We start from the raw sequence: 24,456 nt of genomic DNA, 5'->3' as shown, positions 1-24,456 counted from the left end.
TAAATGAACAGGTTCTCTGAGAGCATATGTTAGAGCATACATGAGAACACTAGGCTCTAGAACAGTGGTAGTCAACCTGGTCCCTGCCGCCCAATAGTGGGTGTTCCAGCTTTCATGGTGGGTGGTAGCGGAGCAACCAAAGTATAAATAAAAAGATAGATTTAACTATAGTAGGTTGTTTTATAAAGATTTATTCTGCCAAACTTAGCGAAAATCCGACATAAAGTACTTGGTAAGTAATTATTATTATATGCTTTAACTTGCTGTAACTCTGTTTTATAAATTTTATAAGGTAAAACTACTTCCCTACTTTATAAATCAGTGGTCCCCAACCCCCGGGCCATGGACTGGTACTGGTTTGTGGGCCATTTGGTACTGGTCCACAGAGAAAGAATAAATAACTTACATTATTTCCGTTTTATTTATATTTAAGTCTGAACGATGTTTTATTTTTAAAAAATGACCAGATTCCCTCTGTTACATCTGTCTAAGACTCACTCTTGATGCTTGTCTCGGTCACGTGATACATTTATCCATCTCACCCTAAAGGCCGGTCCATGAAAATATTTTCTGACATTAAACCGGTCCGTGGCCCAAAAAAGGTTGGGGACCACTGTTATAAATCACCATTATTATGAAACTGGTGGGCGGTTAGAAAATTTTACTACTAACAGAGATACAAAAGTGGGCGGTAGGTATAAAACGGTTGACTACCCCTGTGCTAGAGAGTGCAAATGACTTGCCTCAAGTCACTGAACCATGCACTGCAGAGCTGGCCCTCGACTCAGCACAAACAGCCCCAAGTTCTCTATCTCACCAGCTTGTCTGTGGAAGTTTAGGCCAATAGTACAAGCAATTGATGGAAATCAGAAATCTGTGTCCTCCTTTCCTGGCTTTCCCACTACTTTGAAAATGTTGGGCAGCCTTGGGAGACACGTAAATAGCTGCACAAAGAATGGAAGCTTCAAAGTTTTGAAAATTCTTTTCTTCTTTGCTTAAGGTATCTCTGCTTGCATTGTGGTTGGTTAGGGGCTGAAAACGGTTTGCAGAGGCAACGAAGTCCACTATTAAAGAAAACCAGTTGTTTAGCAGCTACAGCAAGATTACTAATTAGTAAAACTTTCAGGCTGCAACCAGGTTCAATAGCTCCTTTGAGTCTACTTTGTTGTGAGACAAGTGGCTTTTTTGTTGTTGTTGTTTATTTGTTTTTTACAGAAGGCCCAGTCCAAAATGTACATCTATTTCCATTACAAACCTTTGCCTGGATAGGTTCGCCGGATGTATCAATTAGGAGAAAACCAAGTGAAACCATCATTATCACAGTTATCAACTAACAGCAACTTATATAATAAACCCATTTTTCTGCTTGGAGACTGAGTTCATCGGGATAGCTTTTAGCACATATGAATAGCAAAGAGGTTATTTTCTCTGGAAAGAACCTGAAGAGCAGAATTTCAGTGGAGAAGTTTGATGGCAGATTCATATACTTTGGATATGCAAAAAACATACATTGGGAAGCTGTACCTGTCTACATGGATGCCATCTATCTCTGGGAAGCACCTGCCCTCAGGTGATAACAGTTTAAGTCCTTCCTAGTGTTTGAAGGGATGTGATTCACTTGCCTTAATTTAAAGTTTAAACCTGTTAAGTGCTATTAGTTTAGAATGTTTAATTTGTTTTTATATAATCAGATTTGAATTTTTATTATATTTAGAAATTATTTGTACATATATACTATCTATAAGTCTTTGCATTACCAAATCAATGGGATTATAGAGTACATGTTGGGTTTTTAATGCCGACTATTTTTTTTCTTTTGCAAATCTACCACCCCATCTCCTTTCCTGCTGCCTCCATCCACACTACAGCCCATGCTATCACACTGGCTTGAATCTTTGTATATTTGCAACCCATGCCCATATTATCCTATGTAAGCATATATATATATATATATATATATATATATATATATATATATATATATATATATATGTATGTATATAAAAGTATATGTGCCTTCACATGCATAGGTTTTAGGGGAGGCATTTTTTTTTTTTTGGTATTTTTATGAAGTGAGAAGTGGGGAGGCAGTCAGACAGACTCCTGCATGCTCCCCACCGAGATCCACCCAGCATGCCCATCAGGGGGCGATGCTCAGCCCCTCTGGTGTGTTGCTCCACTGCAATTGGAGCCATTCTAGCACCTGAGGTGGAGGCCAAGGAGCCATCCGCAGTGCTGGGGCCAACTTTGCTCCAATGAAGCCATGAGCGCGGGAGGGGAAGAGAAAGATAGAGAGAAAGGAGAGGGAGAAGGGTGGAGAAGCAGATGGGTGCTTCTCCTGTGTGCCCTGGCGGGGATCGAATTCAGGACTTCCACACGCCCGGCTGATGCTCTACCACTGAGCCAACCGGCCATGGCCTAGGGGAGGCATTTTTAATAGAAAAATAGGATCATATTACATACCTTTTGCCTACATTTGTCTTTTTCACTAAGAAATAACTTAGGAAAAGATCTCCAAGTCAACTGGTACAGTCTATTTCATTTTCTACTACTTCTATGCTGTAGCTGCACTGTGGTGTGCTTTATTTTCAGTTTTCTCCTATACTGAACAACGCTGTGACTAACTCCCTGTGCATATGTCCTTGTGTGATGGGACTTTCATTTTTACAGTATAGCTTTCTACAAGTGAGACTTCTGAGTCAAAGGATGTGGCTACTTAGTTTTAATAAATGTTTCTAGGTTGTTTTCAAAAATAGATTGTAACTATTCTCATTTCCACCAGCAATAATGAGAGTACCATTTCTCCCTGAATCCCTGCCAAAAAAGGAAGTATTGCCTTTTAAAGTTTTTTCCAGACTGATGAATTTAAACCTCACTGTTACTTTACTTTCCATTTTTCTAACTACTGGTGAGTTTAATATCTTTCCATAAATTTTAGGCCATTTGGTTTTGCTCCTCTATAAGTTGACAATTTACTCCCTTTTTATTCTGTATTATATGTTGGAAGATCTAGTTGTATAATCTTATATTTTTATCTATGTTTGATGTTTTTTCTAAATTTATCATTTGTCTATTTTTGTTATTTGACATATTTATTTTAATATAGCTAAAAGTTTACATTTTTTACAGCTTTAGGTTTGTTGCCTTAGTTATGAAAATTTCTCCATACATATATATTCTTGAAGAATTTTTTTATTTTTATGTTTAAGTTTTTAACTCATCTGAAATTATTTTTGTATATTAATTGTTCAACTTAATTTTTATATATCATTCAAAAATAATTCAGCTTTTCCCACTGAATTGGACTATTACCTTTATTATATGTTAAATTCTCACATATATGTTTGCATGGAAAAGAATGCAATAATCAATGAAGAATAATAATAATACAAGAAAAAAACTGCATGTTTCACATATTCCCAACTGTAAACCTACTTTTGCCTCACCCTGTATATATGTGTGTTTGCATCCACTTTTGGATACTATGTCCAGTCCTACTGATTTGTCTATTCCTCTGCAAATACCTGATTTGTTTTTAGTGCCTTTTTGAGATTTTCTAATGTTTAATAAAGCATGTCATTCCTAACTATTATTCTTATTTTTCTATTTAAAATGCTATTGAGTTATAACTCCAGAGATTGTCCTTTTAAGTAAACTCAAGGGTCAGCGAGTGTAAACAGAAGCTATATGTGTCTGTCCGGGACAGAAGCTCTAAGAGCCAGAACATGATTTCTTTCTTTCTCTTTTCCTAGCTTGGTGGTAGCAGAAGCACTTGTGGAGATGAAACTCCTTTCAGCCTGGGTTTTGAAGAGACAACGATGAGCAGAGCTACCCTCATGGTTCACATTGGACATGTAAAATGAAAGAGAAATAAACTTTGGTTACGTTAAATAAAAAAGATGTGAGTTTCTTTGTTACCTCAGTTGCACCTAGCTTTTTCTGAAGAATAAAAATGTAAGGTTATGTCAGATAATACCTATAAACACATATTTCAAAACTAATAGATCAGTAAATACTGTACTAGCCAATACAATTAAAATTACTAGCAAACAGCAACTACAGTGCAGCTAACCTTATGTCTAGAGACAGGGCTTTCTGGCCATATAGTTTAATTTCAGGTGATTAAGAAGATTCATGCAATATATAGATGATGTGTTGTAGAACTGTACACTTGAAACCTACATAATTTTATTAAGCAATGTCACCCCAATAAATTCAATTAAAAGTTTTGTAATTTGTAGAAGTCACCAGTGGGGTGGGGCTGGAGTGTGGAAGAAAATACAGGTACTAAAAGAAATTTCTGTTCCACCTGCTCAACGTTGTAGTTAAAAGATTAAGGCCTATAAAAATGCAAACCATTTCACAATGATAAGATGATAGTCTGTTGATGTAAAGAAGGAAACAAAACACATTTTGAAGATAATGATTCATACCAGTAATTGCAAACTGATGGCCCATTATACCAAACCTGGGCCATAGATGTGTTTTACTTTGATCACAGTGTTTATTTATTTATTTATTTAAATTTTATTTACACAATTAATTTTAATGGGGCGACATTGATCAATTAGAGTACATATATTCAGAGAAAACATCTCCAGATCATTTTGACATTTGATTATGTTGTATACCCATCACCCAGAGTGAAATTTTCCTCTGTCACCTTTCATATGGTTTTCTTTAAGCCCCTCCCTTCCCCACCCCCTCCTTCATCTCTCTTCCCCTCCTCCTGGTAACCACTGCACTTTTATCTATGTCCCACCTATGTATGGAATCATACAGTTCTTAGTTTTTTTCTGATTTACTTATTTCACTCAGTATAATGTTATCAAGGTCCATCCATGTTGTCATAAATGATCCTATGTCATCATTTCTTATGGCTGAGTAGTATTCCATAGTATATATGTACCACATCTTCTTTATCCAATCATCTATTGAAGGGTTTTTTGCTTGTTTCCATGTCTTGGCCACTGTGAACAATGCTGCAAGAACATGGGGCTGCATGTGTCTTTACATACCAGTGTTTTTGAGTTTGGGGGGTATATACCCAGTAGAGGGATTGCTGGGTCATAAGGTAGTTCTATTTTTAGTTTTTTGAGGAACAACCATACTTTCTTCCATAATGGTTGTACTGCTTTACATTCCCACCAACAGTGGATGAGGGTTCCTTTTTCTCCACAGCCTCTCCAACACTTGTTGTTGCCTGTCTTGTTGATAATAGCTAATCTAACAGGTGTGAGGTCGTATCTCATTGTAGTTTTGATTTGCATTTCTCTAACAGCTAATAAAGATGAACATCTTTTCATATATCTGTTGGCCATTTGTATTTCTTCCTGGGAGAAGGGTCTGTTCATGTCCTCTTCCCATTTTTTTATTGGACTGTTTGCTTGTTGTTGAGCTTTGAGTGTTCTTTGAATATTTTGGATATTAGTCCCTTATCTGAGCTGTTGTTTGAAAATATCATTTCCCATTTAGTTGGCTGTCTGTTTTATTGTCAGTTTCTTTTGCTGTGCAAAAGCTTCTTAGTCTGATGTAGTCCCATTCATTTATCTTTGACCTCACTTCCCTTGCCTTTGGAGTCAAATTCATAAAATGTTCTTTATGGCCAATGTCCATGAGTTTAGTACCTATGTTTTCTTCTATGTAATTTATTGTTTCAGATCTTATATTAAGGTCTTTGATCCTTTTTGAATTAATTTTTGTACAAAGAGGCAAAATGTAATCGAGTTTCATTCTTTTGCACGTGGCTCTCCAGTTTTCCCAGTACCATTTATTGAAGAGGCTTTTTTTTCTCCATTGTGTGTTTTTGGCTCCTTTATCAAAGATGATTTGACCATATAGATGTGGTATTATTTCTGGACTCTCTATTCTGTTTCATTGGTCTGTATGTCTGTTTTTCTGCAAATACCATGCTGTTTTGATTATCATGGCTTTATAATATAATTTTTTTTTTTTTTGGTATTTTTCCGAAGCTGGAAACGGGGAGAGACAGTCAGACAGACTCCCACATGCGCCCGACCGGGATCCACCCGGCACGCCCACAAGGGGGCGACGCTCTGCCCACCAGGGGGCGATGCTCTGCCCCTCCGGGGCGTCGCTCTGTTGCGACCAGAGCCACTCTAGCACCTGGGGCAGAGGCCAAAGAGCCATCCCCAGCGCCCGGGCCATCTTTGCTCCAATGGAGCCTCGCTGCGGGAGGGGAAGAGAGAGACAGAGAGGAAGGAGAGGGGGAGGGGTGGAGAAGCAGATGGGCGCTTCTCCTGTGTGCCCTGGCCGGGAATCGAACCTGGGACCCCTTGCACGCCAGGCTGACGCTCTACCACTGAGCCAACCGGCCAGGGCCTATAATATAATTTGAAGTCAGGTATTATAATGCCCCCAGCTTCATTCTTTTTTCTTAGGATTACTTTGGTTATTTGTAGTTTCTTATAGTTCCATATTAACCTGATGATTTTTGTTCCATTTCTTTAAAAATTGACATTGGAATTTTGATGGGAATTGCATTAAATTTGTATATTGCTTTGGGTAATATGGTCATTTTAACTATATTTATTCTTCCTATCCAAGAACAAGGAATATTTTTTCATTTCATTGTATCTTTTTCGATTTCACTTAACAATGCCTTGTAGTTTTCATTATATAGGTTATGTTTATTCCTAAGTATTTTATTTTTTTTGTTGCAACCATAAAAAGGGATTTTTTTTTTGGTTCATTTTCTGAAGTTTCATTGTTGGCATATAAGAAGGCAATAGACTTCTGTATATTAATTTTGTATCCTGCAACCTTACTGTATTGGTTTATTGTTTCTAATAGTCTTTTTGTGGAGTCTTTGGGGTTTTCGATGTACAGGATCATATCATCTGCAAAAAGTGAAACCTTTACTTCTTTCCTAAAATGAATGCCTTTTATTTCTTTATCTTGTCTGATTGTCTGGCTAGAACTTCCAGCACCACGTTGAATAAGACTAGAGAGAATGGGCAACCTTGTCTTGTTTCTGATTTTAGGGAAAAAGTTTTCAGTTTTTTGCCATTTAATATGATGTTAGCTGATGGTTTGTCATAAATAGCCTTTATTATGTTGAGATATTTTCCTTCTATACTCATTTTGTTGAGTGTTTTAAACATAAAATAATGTTGTATTTTATCAAATACCTTTTCTGCATCTATTGATAGAATCATATGGTGTTTTTTCTTTGTTTGGTTGATATGGTATATTATGTTAACTGTCTTATGTATGTTGAACATCCTTGTGATTCCAGGATGAATCCCACTTGATCATGATGAATTTTTTTTTAGTGTGTTGTTGTATTTGATTTGCTAGTATTTTGTTTAGGAATTTACCATCTGTATTCATTAGAGATATTGGTCTATATTTTTCTTTTTTCTTGTCCTTGCCAGGTTTTGGTGTGAGGGTTATGCTGGCCTTATAAAATGTGTTTGGAAGTATTGCTTCTTCAATTTTTTGGAAGACTTTGAGTAGAATAGGAACCAAATCTTCTTTGAATGTTTGATAAAATTCACATATAGCTGTCTGGCCCTGGACTTTTATTTTTTGGGAGGTTTTTGATAGCTGTTCCTATTTCCTCCCTGCTTATGGTTCTGTTTAGGTTCTCTACTTCTTTGTGACTCAGTCTAGGAAGATTATATTGTTCTAGGAATTTATCCATTTTTTTCTAGATTGTTAAATTTGGTGGCATATAGTTTTTCATAGTATTCTACGATAATTCTTTATATATCTATGATATCTGTGGTGAGTTCTCCTCTTTTATTTTGGATTTTGTTTATATGAGTCCTTTCTCATTTTTCCTTAGTGAGTCTTGCCAAGGGTTTGTCAATTTTGTTGATCTTTTCAAAGAGCCAGCTCCTTGTTTTATTGATTTTTTTAAATAGTTTTTCTGTTCTCTATTTCATTTATTTCTGCTCTGATTTTTATTATTTCCTTTCTGCTGCTGGTTTTGGGTTCCCTTTGTTCTTTTTTTACTAGTTCCTTAAGATGTGATGTTAAGTTGTTTACTTGGGCCCTCTCTTGTTTGTTCAGATAAGCCTGTATTGATATGAACTTCTCACTTATTACTGCTTTTGCTGCATCCAAGAGATTCTGATATGCTGTATTGTCATTTTTGTTTGTCTGCATATGTTGTTTGATCTCTGCTTTTATTTCTTCTTTGACCCATTCATTTTTTAGAAGTATGTTGTTTAGTTTTCACATTTTTGTGGGTTCGTTTACTTCTTTTTTGCAGTTGAATTCTATTTTCAGAGCTTATTGGTCAGAGAATATGCTTGGTATAATTTTAATCTTTCTGAATTTGTTGATGTTAGTTTTGTGGCCCAACATATGATCAGTTCTTGAGAATGTTCCATGTACACTGAAGAAAAATGTATACTCTTGCATTTTGGGAAGAAATGTCCTGTAGATGTCTATCATGTCCAATTGTTCTAGTGTTTCGTTTAAGGCCAATATTTCTTTAATGATTTTATGTTTGAATGAATGATCTAGTGCCATCAGAGTTGTATTGAGGTCGCCAAGTATGATTGCATTTTTGTTGGTTTTATTTTTAGATCAGTTAGTAGATGTCTTATATACTTTGGTATTCCTTGGTTTGGTGCATATATATTAAGAAGTGTTATGTCTTCTTGATTCAATGTTCCTTTTATCATTATGAAATGACCATCTTGTAGTCAGCATTGTTAGAAATGAGTATGGCTACACCTGTTTTTCTTTGGATATTATTTACTTGGAGAATTGTTTTACAAACTTTCACTTTGAATTTGTTTTTATCCTTGTAGCTTAGATGTGTTTCTTTAAGGCAGCATACAGTTGGATTTTCTTTTTTGATCCACTCTGCTACTCTGTGTCTTTTTATTATTTATTTATTTATTTATTTATTTTTGTATTTTTCCAGAGTTGGAAATGGGGAGGCAGTCAGACAGACTCCCACATGTGCCTGACTGGGATCCACCCGGCATGCCCACCAGGGGGCAATGCTCTGCCCATCTGGGGCGTTGCTCTGTTGCAACCAGAGCCATTCTAGCACCTGAGGCAGAGGCCATAGAGCCATCCTCAGCACCCGGGCCAACTTTGCTTCAATGGAGTCTTGGCTGCGGGAGGGGAAGAGAGAGACAGAGAGGAAGGAGAGGGGAGGGGTGGAGAAGCAGATGGGTGCCTCTCCTGTGTGCCCTGGCCAGGAATCAAACCTGGGACTTCTGCACACCAGGTTGACGCTCTACCACTGAGCCAACTGACCAGAGCCACTCTGTGTCTTTTTATTGGTAAGTTCAATCCATTTACATTTAATGTAATTATTGACACTTGAGGGTTTCTTATTGCTATTTATATATTTCTGATAGCTCTGTTGTTTGATTCTTCTCTTTTGTTTTCCTTTCATTTGGTTTTGTTTGGTCGTATTCCATACTTCTTTCCTCTGTTTCTTCTTTTTTTAAGCCATGTGTTTTTGTGGTGATTTTTTCAGGGGTGGTTACCAATAGGTAATAAAAAGGGTATATATCATATTCACCATAGTACATTATCTCATGAGTTCTTCTGCACTTCATCCTCCTTTGCTGTTAATCTTTGTCCTCTTTTTTTTTTTTTTTTTTGTTGTCACAGATTAATATTGCTTTTATTGTGATCTTGTTGGAGCTTTTACTTGTGATTTTGTTTTGTTTTGTTCTTTTATCTGGTTGGATAACTCCCTTTAGTATTTCCTGAAGTGGGGATTTTCTGGTGATAAATTCCCTCATCTTTTCTGTATCTGTGAATGTTTCATTTTCCCTTCATATTTGAAGGATAGCTTTGATGAGTATAGTATTCTTGGCTGGAAGTTCTTCTCTTTTAGTACTTTAAATATTGGGGTCCACTCTCTTCTGGCTTGTAGAGTTTCTGCTGAGAAATCTGATGATAGTCTAATGGGCCTTCCTTTATATGTTATATTCTTTTTTCCCTGGCTGCCTTGAGGATATTTCCTTTGTCATTAGTTTGTGAAAAGTTCATTACAATGTGCCTTGGAGTAGGTCTGTTTGGGTTAAGGTATCTTGGTGTTCTGTTTGCTTCTTGGATTCAAGGCTCTAGTTCTTTCGACAGGCTTGGGAAGTTCTCATCAATTATTTGTTTGAATATGTTCTCCATTCCATTTTCTCTCTCTTCTCCTTCTGATATATCCATTATTCTTATGTTGCTCTTTCTGATGGAGTCAGACAATTCCTGTAGGGCTTTCTCATTTTTTAGTGAGTCTCTCTCCTCTTCTCTCTGTAGTATCTCTAGGTGCCTGTCTTCTATGTCACTAATTCTCTCCTCTATCTGGCCTGTTCTATTAGCTAAGCTTGTTACCTCATTTTTCAGTTCACATATTGAGTTTTTCATCTCTGTTTGGTTCCTTTTTATAGTTTCAATTTCCTTGATGCAGTATTCTTTTTGCTCATTAAATTGTTTTTTGAGCTCTCTAAGTTGCCTTTCCATGCTTTCTTGTATTTTCCTGAGTATTTTTAGGACTTCAATTTTTAATTTTCTGTCATTTAACTCCAAGGTTTCCAAGCAATTGAAATTTTTTTCTAGAGACTTTTCATCATCTATCTGAGCTACATCTCTGTCTTTTGTATCCATGATATTTGATTTATTTTTTCTTAATGGCATTTGAGAGTGGTATTGTTAATAACACTAATAAGATAACTTAAAGAATAAAATAAAAATTGAAAAGATACAGTGAAAAATGAAAATTCTATAATGATATGTGGAACAAAAGCTACAGAGAACAAGGAGCAGGAACTGAGGAATGATGAGAAAAGAGTTAAAAAATGAAGTCAAAATTACAAAATGCCACAGAGAAAAATATGAATTCAAAATATAATAATTTGTTGATAAATGATGACTGAATGAGAGAAAAAGAAAAAAAAAGTTTTGAAATGAAATCTTTATAAAAAGCAAGAACAAAAAATGTAACAACTATGGATAATGAAGTTCAAAAGGAAAAAGAAAGAATAAAAAGGAAAGAAGATAAAATGACCAAAATGGAAAAAGAAAAAAAAATGAAAAAAAACATTACAAAAATGTGGCCCTGGCCGGTTGGCTCAGTGGTGGAGTGTCGGCCTGGTGTGGGGGGGACCCGGGTTCGATTCCCGGCTGGGGCACATAGGAGAAGCGCCCATTTGCTTCTCCACCCCCCCTCCTTCCTCTCTGTCTCTCTCTTCCCCTCCCGCAGCCGGGGCTCCATTGGAGCAGAGATGGCCCGGGCGCTGGGGATGGCTCCTTGGCCTCTGCCCCGGGCACTGGAGTGGCTCTGGTCGTGGCAGAGCGACGCCCCGGAGGGGCAGAGCATCGCCCCCTGGTGGGCAGAGCGTCGTGCTGGGTGGATCCCGGTCGGGCGCATGCGGGAGTCTGTCTGACTGTCTCTCCCCGTTTCCAGCTTCAGAAAAATGCAGGAGGAAGAAAAAAAAAAAAGTAATTTTTTCCTGGTTTTGAGAGGTAGCTTCTTTCTTTCTTTTTGGCAGGCAGTGCTGTACTACAGGTTTTGTCCCTGGGGGGTTTTGGGGCAGTAGTTTGCTGTTGTGTCACTGTGGCGATGACATAGTTTGGGCCTCAGTCCCGTTGGTAAGGCAGGGTTTGTTAGGGCTTTGAGGCTTTGACAATGGGAGACTCAGTTTTTTCAGATGCCTCTCCCCATGTCTCTCCCTCCTGAGCTAGCAGCCTGGGGACTTAGCTATGAGGTTCACCCCAGCCATTGCTTGCAGAGCAAGAGGCTTTAAGAGCAGCCAGGTCCTTCCTCCAGTATTGCTTAAAGCACAGTTTTGGGTAAGGTATGCCAACCAGAGCTGCTAGTGAGAGCAGGCAAGGCTGGAAGCCAACTGCAGATCTAGTGCCTTTATAAGGGTTGGTGGACATGTCTAGTACATCTCAGTGTGCAGCAGGCTGGGAGTCGATTGCAGATCAAGTTTCTAAGGGCCCCTGGGCATGTATAGTACACCTCAGCACTCCGTGGATCTAATCTTCACAGGCTTTTTCCTTGGGTACTGTTTGGTAGCCTGCAGCAAGCCACGTGTGCGCCCAGCCCCCACGACTTCAGCAGTACACACAGAGGCCTATATCTGCTCACTTAGGTGGACAGCACCTGTGATCTCAGTCAGAGCCGGAAATGCAGAAATGTGCTTTGAAGCCTGTATCCACTTGCAGAGGCTCCTGCCCGGACAGTCCCAGTCCCAGGGATCCTGGCCTTTGCGCACGTCCTGAGCTGATGGTCCCCGTGCTGATGGTCGTGGAGCTGGCAGTGCCCAAAGATGCTGGCAACAGCCCACACAGATATCTGTCGCTGATAATCTCCATCTAAGCCCTCCAGCCTGCGAGCATGCAGGCCCACACCAGTGGTGCCAGGTGGAGCTATTCGCACACCACCCAGGATCACAGAGCCAGGAGCACACAAAGCTGCTGGCATCAGCGCTAGCTCCCGTGGGCACTCCGCACCAGTAACCTTTGTCGGAGCCTGCCGCCCCTGTGTGCCCCTCATCTGCGATCTCAGGCAGAGCTAGTGTGGTTTTTCCCCTGCTTGATCATCCACCTTAACCCAGCTTCCTCCCCCTGCCTCTGACCTTCCACTTCAATTGGCTTCAGATGAAAGTGGTCCTTCCTCAGATCAGTGAGGAAAGCAAAATACCCCGTTCTCCATCTTATTTACTTCGGAGTAGATTATATATTCAGTCACCTTTTTGCCCAATCATACCTTTTTCTGGTGTGTGTATATTTCAGGTGCTCCTGAGATTATTTTCTCTGTCTTTAGTTGTTGAATTTGTTGAAATTTCAAGGGGAGATATCGGGAGCACCCCTCGCAGAGTTATTTCTCTGAAGACAGTGTTTTAAAATCAGGGAAACAGCCTGACCTGTGGTGCAGTGGGTAACGCATCAATCTGGAAAGCTGAGGTCATAGTTCAGAACCCTGAGCTTGCCCAGTCTAGGCACATACACGAGAAGCAACAACTATGAGTTGATGCTTCCACTCTTACCCCACTGCCTTTCTCTCTTTCTCTCTCCTCTCTCTAAAAATCAGTAAATAAAATCTTAAAATCAGGGACACACACACACAGTCACACACTCTTTCAGCTTCTCTTAAAAAAACTGGAAGACCTTGCAATTGTGAGATGAGATCATATTTCAGCATGACCCAAATCCTTGGTGCTGAGTAACTGCACTGTCCAATTTACCAGTGTCTCCCACCCACCCCTTATTTTATTATACCCCATTCACTTTGCCCACTTATATTTCCTACTGGTCCAGAATTATGTATGAATTGTGACTCCTTGGTATTTATACAGAAAGGAAAGTTGGTTATTTCTTGAGTAGTAGGTAGAGTGAGCTTTAGGTATGAAGAAAATAAAACACTGTAATAGAAGGAAAAGTGAGGCACTGATTCCTAAACCATTTGGTATCTTTTTTTAAAAATTATTTTTATTTATTTATTTATTCATTTTAGAGAAGAGAGACAGAGAGAGGGAAAGAGAGAAGGGATGGAGGAGCAGGAAGCATCAACTCCCATATGTGCCTTGACCAGGCAAGCCCAGGGTTTTGAACTGGTGACCTCAGCGTTCCAGGTCAACACTTTATCCACTGCACCACAACGGGTCAGAAAATTTTGGTTACTTTTTGATAGAATCTGCTAGTAGAGGAAGAGACATTTGTTTTCCTGTAGTAAACAATAAAAATAGATCTTAGATACCTCAGCAGCAATTTTCATCATCAGATCAGATCTAGACCACATGGGCTAATTAATTCTCTCAGCCCCCTCATAGGGTGAGAATTACAGAAATACCAATCATTCATTAGTCAGAAAACAAATGTAGGAAAACATTTTCAAAATCTCCTGTCACCTTGAAAGAATCTTAATACAAGCTACTAAATTATTATTAAAACTTGCAAACTGAACTCAATTTTTCATCTATTAAGGGAGATCTAACAAAGAAAAGGGATTGGGTAAAAAGGTCTAGAATCTAGATTGTTAGGTTGTTCAGTGTATAATTCCTATGCAATTGCTTAAGTATTATCTAAATCCTTTCACATTCATATCCCTTAAAATCTCTCTTGTGTTAATCACATTCATTTTGGTTTCATTTTAATTAAAAGAAGAAACATCTTCATACCATTACAGCCTTAGAGTATGCTAATTGACCTAGTTTTCAAAGGTAGAATATCCAAAGAAATGATTGCCTCTTGTTACCAATAAGACCAAGGTAGCTTGTACAATTTAATGGAGCCTCACCACTGATTTCCACGGTCTCTAGCACTATTTTATTAATGTACTAATTTAATTTAAGGTATCAGTAAGCATGGTGGGTATCAGATACTGCTCCGAAGTAATGACTGTGTTTTCTGAATTCTCTGAGACTGACAGTGGGTTTGAGAGTGAGGCATCCTTGAATCTTTAATGATACACCTCTTTCTGTTTGCTGATTTTTTTAAAGGACATGAAAAGTTGGTTGAAGAAGAGGGGAACATAACATATCTGTTTTTAAATAATCTAAAACTCAAATGTATCTCATCAATAAACTGTCACTTCAGTTCTGCTTATTTTTTGGACAGGAAAGAGGTGAACATAAAAATGGTCTGCAGTAACCTTGTGGATTAAAAAGAGACCTTCTCAAATCAGAGATGAGGGCTTTCCACCTGCATTTTTCTTTTTCTTTTTTTTTTTTTTAAAATAAATTTTTATTAATGGTAATGGGATGACATTAATAAATCAGGGTACATATATTCAAAGAAAACATGTCTAGGTTATTTTGTCATTAAATTATGTTGCATACCCCTCGCCCAAAGTCAGATTGTCCTTCGCCATCCTCTATCTAGTTCTCTGTGCCCCTCCCCCTCCCCCTAACTCTCCCCCTGTCCTCCCTCCCCCCACCCCTGGTAACCACCACACACTTGTCCATGTCTCTTAGTCTCATTTTTATGTTCCACCAATGTATGGAATCATGTAGTTCTTGTTTTTTTCTGATTTACTTATTTCACTCCTTATAATGTTATAAAGATCCCACCATTTTGCTGTAAATGATCTGATGTCATCATTTCTTATGGCTGAGTAGTATTCCATAGTGTATATGTGCCACATCTTCTTTATCCAGTCTTCTATTGAAGGGCTTTTTGGTTGTTTCCATGTCTTGGCCACTGTGAACAGTGCTGCAATGAACATGGGGCTACATGTGTCTTCACGTATCAATGTTTCTGAGGTTTTGGGGTATATACCCAGTAGAGGGATTGCTGGGTCATAAGGTAGTTCTATTTGCAGTTTTTTGAGGAACCACCATACTTTCCTCCATAATGGTTGTACTACTTTACAGTCCCACCAACAGTGAATGAGGGTTCCTTTTTCTCCACAGCCTCTCCAACATTTGCTATTACCCGTCTTGTTGATAATAGCTAATCTAACAGGGGTGATCCACCTGCATTTTTCAAGCACAGACTTTTTAAAAAAATTAAACAAACTTTTAATTTCAATACCTTGAATGCCTTAGAAAATCGCACCATCACTGATACATTGCTGAAATAACTTTTTATTCTTCAAACATAATAAAGATCATTTTCATAGAACTGTTATATAGCTTCAAATGGAATAAATACAATAGGTAATGAGCTGCTTTCTATTTTCATTCTAGTTACAGCGAAGGAATTTTTTTTTATTCTGGATGTTAACGGTTTTCTTCAAAAATACTCTGGAAACCTTCTATAAATGAAAGGAATGTGTATAGTATGTAAATTCAAAGTGTGCTGTCCTCATTTACCCAGTGGAATTCAAAATAAGCCCCAACTTGTGAACATATTAAAGCAGATTGAAATGGATATTAGCGGGATTTGTAAGGAGAAGCACTCCAGGCAGTCAAACATGCTCTGCACGAGAACTTTGATAATGTTATTTTACTGATAATTACCTGCCGGCTGTCACCTCAAAGTGGGATTTCATGCAGGTTCCAGTATTTAAATATTATATTCAGAGCCAGGCCTGCAAAGACATTTGTACCAATCTGGCCGTGTCCATTTTATTTCACAATTATCTGTGGCTTTCTTCATGAAAAGCAATGCAGTTAACTCCTTTTTAATTGTGTTTGATCTGTGTGGGCAAGAGAATGTCAACACCATGCTCCCACTTTCTGGGTCCAGAGCAGGTTCTGCATCCTCTCCCTCTCAGACATCATCAGACCTCAGCAGCACTTCGCGACTAGCATGAATATTCATTTCATCTAAAACTAGTTGCTGGGGCAAAACAAACACCCCACACTTAAACGAACTAAAGGAGGTTGTAATGTAAAGGACCAACTTGTGTGGTCATCCTGGGCAGCCAGTACCTGTGGGTCTTCTGCTCTGCAGATAACTTTCTTCTCTCTGCCACCATTGCCCCTAATGCTCTTCCCCCACACTGAACTCCTAATTAAATTTAACAGTTACAAGAGTTTAAACTGTATTCCTTTTTAATTGTATTCTACTTTGTATTGGCTGATGCACAAGTCTGAAAATGGATATTACAGCTTTTTATGATATAATATCACCCTAATTGGTGCTTCCTAGTCCGTGGCTGAATTCTTTCCAATTAAGCTCTAACATACAGTAACTGTTTCTCTCTGCAAATGCTGGAAAGCCATTCACAAGAGAGGACTGGTACTGCACAATTCCGAAGTACCTTAATGTGTCAAAAATGTTTTGTGAAGAAAGCTACACTGTAAATGCAATCACCTACATTGGTGTTCCCATTGTTAACTGGGAGTGAAAGTATTGCTAATTGTCCTGCGTTTTAGCTGGGTTTTTAAAGCATTATGTAGTAAGTACACCGGAGGGTCAATTTGTGAAGTGAAATACTTAGCATGCAAAGCGTAATACAAGATGCTGTGTAATACTTGACCTCTCAGCATAATAAATGTAGCAGTGAAACGCTGTGCATTCAGTATTCGCTGAATAGAGCCTTCGCAGTGGAACAAAACCAGAAAATGTTCTCTTCATTCCTTTTTTTTTCACTAAGCGAAAATTATTCTTTATAATGGCCATTGCAGCAATTAGCTGGCATTTGGTAGAATAAATGTGCAGAAATAGCAATTTCTTATTTTAAACGAGATTTTGTATGGAGCCTGCAAATTACTTGAGGTATATGAATAATTGTGCCTTAGCATTATGCTACAGAATAGGGTGTGGGTGGATATAAAGATTTCCTATTTGCAGTTAAATGTTTAGACATTTTATTATTTTAATTTCACTCACAGTCTGCCTGGATTGACCCTGCTTTCCCATTGATCATTTCATGTGCGCCTGGAGGCAAGTATGCAGATGGCAAAAGACTCCCATTTAGTGCACTATGTTTTTTATGAATGTGACATGTAAGTGCAATCAGGTCTTCTCTGGAGGCAATGGCAGTGTTTAGTCTCTGGAATCCTAAATCAATACAATTTAATAATCTGCATGGAATGAACTTTTATCAGTGTTCTCTGTGGTCAAATGCAATTGAAAACTTCATTAAATTTTTATCCAAAGTTTTTCACCTTATGGAAATACATTCTTTCAGATGTTTGTGATTCATCTAATTAGCCTTAAGAAGGCTATTTTTTTCTCTCTCTCAAAGTGATTCAGTTAATTATGTCCATATATTCATAATTACAAGGTGGATGAGTTGGGTAAAACTGAAATTAGGAAATCTGCAGAGAGATTCTATGATGTTTAGAATGTAGAACATAGAAAGGGAATGAGGAAGAGAGAGAGCAATGAAACACTTTGTTTTAACTCCTCAGCTGAACCCACCCCCAACTGCTTCAGAGTTTTTTGTCTTTATTTATTCACTTATCATTTGTAATCCAACAATTTCCAAAAATTGATTTAAGACAAGCACACAGTGAAGAATAATAATAAAGCAAACACTACAATACTAAGAACACTTGACTAATGTGTTGAAAGTTATCTTTTGAAAGTTATTTTAACTGAAATATTAAAGATCTTTATAGTCATTTAAAGATTAACTGTTCGAACAGTAATAAAAAGAGCTCCTTTCTCCCACTGACTACACCCCAGGTCCTGCTACCATCTGTAATTACTTTTGCCAGTTCCTTACATGTTCATTTCCACATTTTAAAGTCCTTGCTTCTGATTTCAATTCTTCACACATTTTACTTGCATATTCCAATTATGCATATTCTACATAATATCTTACATTTCAAGAAATTTATTTTTGCCTGACTGATGGTGGCACAGTGGATAGAGCATTGTCTGGGATGCTGAGGTTTCAGGTTTGAAACCCCAAGATCACTAGCTTGTGCAGGGTGTGCTGGCTTAACTGTGGGATCATTGACATGACCCCAGGTCGACGGCTTGAGTAAGGGATAACTGACTCCTTTCCCCCCTCCACAGTCAAAGCTCATATGAGAAGCAATCAATGAACAACTAAAGTGCCACAACTCACTCTCTCTCTCTCTCTCTCTCTCTCTCTCTCTCACACACACACACACACACACAATTTTATTTTTCCCTAGGCAACTTTTCTATCTTAAAAAATTTGTATTTAAAATTATGCTTTGGAAAACATATACACATAACACATAGAACAGACAACAGGGTGGCAATAACAAAAGTAGGGGAAGGAGGGCGGGGGATAGGGGTAGAAAGACACTCTGCCTGGAGTGGAGGATGCACGATGCGATGAGTAGATGGTGTTATATTGAGTTGTACACTTGAAACCTGTACTGTTTGACAAACCATGTCATTCCAATAAATTAAAAAGTAAGTTAAATACATAAAAATCAAATTATTATTTGGATTACTTTTTAGCTAAATAAAAAGACAGTCTAACGTAATTTTCTTTTTACCTAAAACTTAAGCACAGACATCTTTTTAGTCAAACTACTTTTCTTTTTATCATTGATTAATTCCATAAGTTCCTCTGCCAAATGCTATAATGAAGGCTGCCCATTATCACATGACCCACTTCACCTTTTAAATCCAACCTGTGGTCCTACAACATTGGAAATAGTCCCCATTAGTTGTTGTTAATCTAATCTGGGTAAAATGACATTGTGGCATAGTAAGTGGATACCCAATCCTTCACCACAGTCTGCACAACACTTGTTAGCCGGTCTTCTTCACAACAAGACCTGGAGTGAGGTATGCTAACACATTACATTACTATTTTTGCCCAATCATTATGCTCAAGGTCAAACTGCATAACCACTGGCCAGAAAGAATTGTACATGGTTTCTGTTCCACTTTAACCCTTCATGATTTTTTTTCCAGTGGGGTAAATAATAAGTCAGAATCACAGTTTTAATATTTAAAAATTTTTATAGTAAATTCATGTAATTAGTTTTTTAAATTGTATTGATCTTCCTCAATTGACAATAAGATTACATTCTCATAAAACCATGGTAAGTTGAAAATATCTTAAAATGAAAATGCATTTAATACAACTAAGCTACTGAACCCTAGCTTAACTTATTCCACCTTAAACATGCTCGGAACACAATATTCCCTAAACCGCTGACAAGACAGTAAGTACACGGGAGACTTACGGATTCTTTGCCTTGGTGACCATGTGGCTGGCTGGTAGCCAGGATCGCTGTCGCTGCCCCGCATCGAAAGAGCGTCGTGCCACGTCTCGACAACTCAGGAAAAGATCAACATTCAAAAGTCAAAGTACATTTTCTACTGAATGCATATTGCTTTCGCACCATAATAAAGTAAAAAAATCGTTAAGCCCAACCATCTTAAGTTAGGGACCATAAGTAGATGAAATGAAAGAATGTGAGTTATAACGTTATCTTAATTATTCCTTTCTAAAATGTTCCTCCCGAATCTCCCCAAAGGAGAAGAATGTGGTGAATTAAGGGTAAAATTTCATCCACCTCTTTGAAGGGTACACACAAACACCCTATAAATAATTGTATAAGTAAAAATATTGGCATGTTAAAGCAAAGAGAAATGGCATCTGTGTTTTCAAATTGCTGTTATTAAGGAATAATGCCTGGCTGTGGTATCACCCAGGTAATTACAATATTTTTATCAATTATTTCCTGTCGTTGTGATTATATAACAAATCTTCACCACATCTTGAGAAATAAACAAGGGGCTTTAGGGTAGATTTAAAAAAAAGGCGGTGGCACAAATAGTGAAAATCTGTTGTATATTGAACTACTAGCCTCAGTATCATTGGAAGTTTTATGATATCATTGCCATAAAATCTAATGACAATATTTTTACGTGGAACACTTATTGAGATATAACCTTTCTCTTTTAGAAATTCAGCAGCAGCTACATAGACAATGGTACCTACATAGGGAATGCTTTGAGTTTCTACATGAAAACATAGACTTCCTTCCAAGAACACATAGAATTTCCTTGGGAAACTTTAACAAAGAGGGCAGGTTTCACACAGCTCACTCAAGCCAGACGACTCTCCCTTTTCCAAGTCTGTGTTTGTTCTCCTACATCATGCTTCCATGTGGTGTGGGCTACTCTGAGGAATCTTATCCTCATTCCTGCTTCCGGTATTCAACTCCTTCTTCTCTTTCAAGTTCTAGGTCAAATACTCTCCTCCATGAAGCTGCTTATGCTGTCCTACTTAGAAGGAATCCCTCCCTTTTCTGAACCATGAGAGCAATTTACCGCTCTACCTCTTGGTCATTTGTCTACGTTTCATCATCCTGTTTGGAGATTTCCTGGCAGGAAGATCCATGTCAAAACTAATTCCAGTGCCTTGCACATTGTGAGCATACAATAAATACATCTTATGTAAATAAATTTTACCATCAAGATTCTGATAGGTTGTTCTTTATTACATATGGCCAAGAAGTTAAAACAATCAAGGGAATGTAAGCATTTTAAGAATACTTAGTCTACAGTTTAGAACACAACATTGAGCTTTTCTGATAGTCTCCTAAGTTTCCAGATAGCAGGCAATTTCGCATACTTAGATCTTTCTGTATCAAAGACAAACTAGTTGTCAACTCAGCTGAGATCTTTTCCTACCCCACAACTACTGTGCAAAGCAATTCAGAATATAAATTAGTAATTCTTCTCAATCAACCCTCAGTCATGAATATCATATGTATGGTTTGTGATCTTGAACAAGCCATGTAATCGTTCTAAGCCTCAGTTTCCCCATCTGTAAGTTGTTTTCTCTTTTTTTTTTTTTTTACAATAATGCCTACCTCACATAGTTATTTTAAAGATCAAATAATTGATCTAATGGGTAGAAAAACGGTACCATTCTGGCAGGGTTATAAAGAGTCATGTGATACCTTTTGTCTTTATTAGAGAAAAGGTGCTCCTTTCTCATCTATCAGAAAATTGTTCTAATAAATAAATAAATCAATGATGTCTATGAGTTGACTGGCACTCTTTTTGCACTATACAACTGTTCACAAGTCCCAGTATCTTGGTGATAATAATTATAATGATGATGATGGATTCTTCTTATTTTTAACTGAGAAAGTTTTGGCACTATTTCTGTAACCTAAGAAACTTCTGAGAAATCGAGCTACTTAAAAAAACATACATATCTCATTGTATTATAATGATCTGAAAACAGTTTTACCTCCATTACTAGACTGTGGACAACATGTGGGCAGGGGCCACAATTGGCCTGGCACCTAATAAGTGTTCAGTAAAAGCTGGTTAAATGAATGAATAATACTGTATGTATCTCTGACACACTTTAGCTACTTGTTTCCTCTCAACACACCCAAGAAGTGGCAGGTTGAGATGTGGTATCAGAAAAAAATAATTTCCTATACTTAATTTTTTCTTCCCTCAACACTTCAATTTTTTTTAAAAATAATTGTTTTATATTGAATAACCATAATTAAAGTTGAACATTAAACATTTGTTTTCTGATGCTTATACTATATCGAGCTTGATTTTTCACATTGTGTAAAATCCAAAAACTTCAAGGTACACATAAAGTCCATCATACTTCTGTTTGCCTTATTTTTGTGAGAAATGGCCAGGTTCTAATACTATCTTTTCTCTTATGGCAAAATGTTGGTAGGCAAAATGGGGTGGTATCATGAGCGTCATTCTTACATTATCTCTGAGTCTGGTTAAAGACAGATAAACTCTAACAAACCATAACTCTTTTATGAATGGTTATTTGCCATTTTGCTTACCTGGCAGAAAAAGTCAGTTTATTAAAAAACCAACAAAACAAAACAAAACAAAACAAAAGGCACCAGTAAACAGTAACTAATATTTTTTAAGGGTTGTGTACAAGCAAACATTGTCTCGTTTGATCCTCATATTGTACGTGGGAGAAACTATTATTACCCCCAAGTTACTGGGAAAGTATCCTATATTATTTCCATGTTACTGGGCAATTGGATGATTTTCTCAAGTTGTCTTACGATTCTGGGAAAGAGCAGAATCAGGACACAGGTCTGTTTGGGTCCATAGTCTGAGCTCTTAATTCTTATTCTTTATTCTCTCCAACTCCACCCCCTCTCCTCAGTAAACTGCCCATGCACTAGTGTAACCAAGGGGATGTGTGTACACCTTGATGGAACTGCTTACCTAGAGCAAACCAATCTCCAGGGGCTGTGGGCAGAGATGCACAGGTTGTCCAGGAAAACACAAGCATTTCTCTTCACTTCTGAGGGAGGGCACTTCACCCAGCTAAGAAAAAAAATAGCCTTGCATCAGACTGGTGGGCCCTGGGTGAAAGAGAGGACCCTCCAGCCCACCTGGGAGCTGCTGCTGTGGACTGGAGGCCCAGGATACCCCAAACTCCCATGTGTGCAAGGTGAATCCAGGCTGCTACAAGATGCTCAGAACCCAGCTCGTGGCTCATGGAGAAGCTTAGCGCTTGGTGTTAGGAGAGGCAGAACAGCAATGTCTCCCATCCTGACCTAAAATTTTCAACACAAGGGAGAGGGTAAATCTAAACAATTTACCCAAAGAAACAGGCAAAACCTCATCTGATAGACCCTACCACAGGATTCTCTTCAAGTTTGATTTATTCCGTATTTACACTGGCAGTCTCAAATTTGGGGTATAAAATAATCTGAAGGGAGGGGGCTGTTAAAATTCATATACTGAGATCCTCTCTCCTAAAGTTCTCATTCTGCGGGTTTGGGGTGAGTTCCACGACCTTGCATTTTAGACCATGCCCAGTGAGATTCTCCTGTCCCTCACTAGAGAAATAAATTCTGAGAAAATCAGCCTGGGGTTAGGCAAATTTTGAGAGAGCTGGTGGTCTGTGGGGTTATAATGAAGCTTACTAATAATATTCTCTGGCCTGGACGGTTGGCTCAGTGGTAGAGCATCGACCCTGCATGTGATGTCTTGGGTTTGATTTCTGGTCAGGGTACACAGGAAAAATGACCATTCTCCACTCCCCCACATCTCCCTTCTCTCTCTCTCTCTCTCTCTCTCTCTCTCTCTTTCTCTCTCTCCCTCTCCTACTCCCAGGCTCGATTGGTTTGAGTATCGGGGGCACTGAGGATGGCTCCGTGGAGCCTCTGCCTCAGGTACTAAAAATAGCTCTGTTGGGAGCATGGCCCCAGATGGGCAGAGCATCTGCCCCAGATGGGGGTTGCCGGGTGGGTCCTGGTTGGCACACAAAAGAGTCTCTCTATGTCCACTCCTCTCACTTGGAAAAGAAGAAGAAGAAAAATAATATTCTCTAGGAATTCTCATCTTTGTGGAGCTGGGTAGTGCTGATAATGTCTGAGGCTAACGCCCAAAGTTTTCTGTACTCCTCAATACCTGCTTCTAGGAGAACTTTGGGACAGGACTGAGGGTGAGGTGAGGGGCAGAGAAGCTTCCCTGTGTGCATGCAGGAGGATGCACCAGTGTGTTCCCTGCTGGTCTTCCAGGCCCACCATGCAGGAAGCAGGCAGAAGGACGCTTCAGCTTCAAGGAGGGCTGTCTTCTGAGATAAGGCTTCGAGGGTCTAAAGAGTTTCTCACAACAGATCATTCATTCATCTGACAGCTGTAGAGGCCTCACGGAACAGCTTTAGGCCTTGAGCCTTGCACATGCTTTTCCTTCTTCCTGAAAGGCTATTGTCCCCCAGCTTTTTCTGGTTAGCTTGACTCTTCCACACCTGGCCTCCCAAGGAGTTCTGCTCCCCCAGGTAAGCCCTCATGGCTTCATTCACCTGTGCAATGACATTGGGGATTCGTACCTTTCTTCCTTACTTATGAGATTCATGAGGGCAGGGATTGTGTTTAGTTTAGTTTAGTTTGTTTTGCTTTTATCTTTGAGTCTCTTATAAAAATAATTTTTTGAAATCCAGTTTTTCAAATGAAACTGTCACATTTAGCAATGTACCAGTCTCTGTTAGACTGGAGTAATTTTCTGTTTATAAATTATACAGTATACTATATTAGATATAATGTTTTTACAGTTTTGATGATTCCTATGAAGGTTGAATTATTGATTTCAACTTTGTCTTTATAATAGTATTTTAAAGAATATTCTGTTGTCAACAGTTAAGGGTCACAGGATGGTTTAGCCTTTTTG

The sequence above is a fragment of the Saccopteryx leptura genome, chromosome 6 (genome assembly GCF_036850995.1).
Source record: "Saccopteryx leptura isolate mSacLep1 chromosome 6, mSacLep1_pri_phased_curated, whole genome shotgun sequence".
NCBI classification, from domain to species: domain Eukaryota; kingdom Metazoa; phylum Chordata; class Mammalia; order Chiroptera; family Emballonuridae; genus Saccopteryx; species Saccopteryx leptura.
Note: the sequence above shows the minus strand (reverse complement) of the source record.